At 40.4% G+C, this 3,187-nt stretch overlaps 1 long non-coding RNA gene across 1 annotated transcript in view; it reads right to left on the reverse strand.

The window, feature by feature from the left end:
• Nucleotides 1-17: 17 nt before the first annotated feature.
• LOC117177312 overlaps nt 18-3,187 on the reverse strand; it is a 100,057-nt gene continuing 96,887 nt past the window's right edge. The window contains exons 3-5 of the long non-coding RNA XR_004467684.1: nt 2,181-2,336; nt 1,178-1,313; nt 18-1,002 (exon numbers count right to left, since the gene is read on the reverse strand). This is a non-coding gene — a long non-coding RNA (uncharacterized LOC117177312). The remainder of the gene's footprint in view (nt 1,003-1,177; nt 1,314-2,180; nt 2,337-3,187) is intronic.

The following is a 3,187-nucleotide window of genomic DNA, read 5'->3' on the forward strand; positions in this document are numbered from 1 at the left end:
TCCTATACCACGAATATCCTATAGAAAGAGCTTTTGTTGATTATTGTTACTCTAATATGGAAGTTACTTATGGTAACCTTTGTAATGAAATGGTAGAAAGTGCTGAGATAGATGTAAATGAAGAAATTGCTGAGAAAAGTAGAGACAGTTCGGTCTCAGATGTTGGAGACATTTTGATCTCGATGGGAAATGTAGCCCCAAGTTCAAGTGATTGTGTGAAGGTGGTGATCTCTATATCCCAGCCTAGCTCCGGCTGGTCCGGGCCCCGCCAGGGTGGAGATGAGGCAGAAACTGATGCGCAAGTTTCGGAGGGGTGCAATTCGGTTCTCTGCATTACACCTGTTTCTGGGTCACTCAATGGCCATGGGGGAACGCCGGGTGCGGGTGGCAGTGAGACGAGCACACAGACCTCCCCTCTCCTACCTGATTACGGAAGTGCGGTAAGGGCACGGGGCTTTGGGACCTCCGGAAGAAAGCGCTTGAATGAAAAAGAGGCTGACGGAATGGGAAGAGAGATGGCCAGCTTTGGCTTCTGCTCTTCCATTTCGAGAAGGGAAGGAACTGCTTACTGTGGTTGCCTGTCCCAAAGGGAAGGAACCGCTTACTGTGGTGTCCGGTCCCAAGGGGAGGTGTCCTTGATGGAGAAGGCATGGTCCCCGGGAAGAAGGTTGCGTCCTATGGGCACCTGTCTTCCAGAGGGGGTATTTGGTGGACCAGCTGGCCACGCGGAAGGTGAGAACGTACCCGCAGAGCTTTTATTAGACCACAACGGAAGGGGGAGAGAGATGGCCAGTTTTGGCGTCGGATCTTCCATTCCGAGTGGGGAAGGTACCGCTTACTGTGGAATCCTGTCCCCAAGAAGAAGGTTGCGTCCTATGGGCACCTGTCTTCAAGGAACTACGGATGTTGAGTTTAGAAGAAGGTTGCATCCTATGGGCACCTGTCTTCAAGGAAGTACCGATGTTGAGTTTTTTGCTGAAAATTCTGATGATGACGTTTTAACTGAAAATGAGACAGAAAAGTTAGAAGGAATTTGGGAGAAATTTCTGAAAAGTAGAGATAAGACAGATAACGATAATGAAAGACCTAAAAAACAATTAAAATTGAATGAAGGCGCTTCCGTAGAGGCAACACAAATTTTTCATTCAGGTTCGAAACAAGGTAATCCGATACTTACTCCGTTATTTCAGTTGAGTCGAGATAAACTTTGGATGAGAGATGATAATATCTTGAATTTCATGTCATGCGATGGGGTGCTTACTACACCCCTGGGTAGGGAATTGCTAAACCATTCCATAATTAAACTCTCGAACCTACAAGAAACAGAAGCAGATATTGGTTACGTGACATAAAAAATACATGATAAGCGTTTAGTTTATAATTTGTTTATCAAAGAAAAATTCGATTCAAAAGTTTTTGTAAAGAACATAAAGACTGCGGTAATTACTCTGAGAGAGGCTATGGAAGCTACAAATACTAAAACTTTCAGTTTGGCTCGAGAAGGTAATGAATTCGATAAATTGTCGTGGTCAGTAATTGAAAAAGTTTTTAGAACAAATTTTGGTAAAGGAGGATATGAGATAACAGTATGTACAGGTGAAGTCGAAGTTCCTGAGGTGCAAAAACGCCCGGACATTATAAGAGAATGTCATGACTCAACCATAGGTGGGCATAAGGGTGAGATGAAAACGTTGGAAAGAATTCGGGAAAGATTTTATTGGAAAGGTATGAGAGATGAGGTTAGAGATTATGTAAAAACATGTGAAGCATGTCAGAAGCGAAAGCTGACAAGAGTAAAGACGAAAATGCCCATGCGAATTACTGATACTCCTACTAGAGTGTTTGAGAAAGTACAAATTGATATTGTAGGTCCTATGCCCGAACAGAATCAGGAAATCAGTATATGTTGTCTTGGCAGGATTGTTTAAGCAAGTATTCGGGCGCGATTCCACTTTCGAAAATAGACTCGCCTCACGTTGCAGTGGCACTAGCTGAACATTTAATTTGCGTTTTTGGATGCCCCGAAATAATACAAACCGACCAAGGATCTCAATTTATGAGTAACATTATGAACAGCATTGCTACAATATTCAAAATTCGGAAATATCGTTCTAGTGCTTATCATCCGCAATCTCTAGGTGCATTAGAAAGGAGTCACCACACGTTTGTGGAATACTTACGTAATTACAGTGAGCGGAGTAACTGGGACCAATGGCTTCCGTTTGCCATTTTGTCCTTTAATACTTCTGTTCACGAATCCACTGGCATGACTCCTCACGAAGTTGTTTTTGGGCGGAGGGCAAGATTTCCTTCCGAATTCGGAGACAAAAAGATACCTATGACATACGTACAATTAGTTGACGAAGTTTTAAATCGAATTGTAGAAACAGAATCACTTGCTACAGCTCGATTGGAAGCTGCAAAAAGACGTTGCGAAAAATATTATGGCCAAAAGATCAATGAACAAAAGTTTGAGAAAAATCAATACGTTTATGTGCTAGTTAATATGAGGGAGGACAAATTTGAAGACTATATTTCAGGTCCATTCAAAATCGTAAAAGTTATTGATGACCTTAATGTAGAGTTGCAAATCACACCAAAACAAACTTCTATTGTTTATGTAAATAGAATAAAACATGCATTTTTGAGATACGTATAAAATTTTATTTGAAAATAGATATTGCAATTTATTTTTCATAATTTTTGAAATAAAATGTATGAAAAAGGGCCCATCTGTAAAATTCTTTCTAAATTAACGCAAAAGTTAAATGTGATATAAAAACCTGTAATTTATTGAGAATTTAGTCAATCATCATTAGATTATCATTGTTAAGTTTCAAATTTTGAAATGGTAGAATCGCAAAATTTGAAATTTCATTGTTACACTTATCCGGGATTTCAACTATAGATATTTACTAAGAGATGTAAAATTCTTGAAACGAAAAAGAAACTAGGTCAGTACAAGGAAAGTCAAGGACACGCAAGTCTATGGGACAAGGTCGCGCGTGCGACGTGTGAAGAAAGGAGGGAATTAGGATCATTAGATCCTAATCATTAGATCGGTAAAAGACTGTCGGCTTGTTACATAATGTGAACCATTTTCGTCGAGCTTGATCCTTCAAATGACGCCTGTCAAAACTTCAGCCATTTATGTTTACGCATTTACAAGTTACAGCACTGAGAAGCG

This window comes from Belonocnema kinseyi, chromosome 7 (assembly GCF_010883055.1).
Source record: "Belonocnema kinseyi isolate 2016_QV_RU_SX_M_011 chromosome 7, B_treatae_v1, whole genome shotgun sequence".
NCBI classification, from domain to species: Eukaryota; Metazoa; Arthropoda; class Insecta; order Hymenoptera; family Cynipidae; genus Belonocnema; species Belonocnema kinseyi.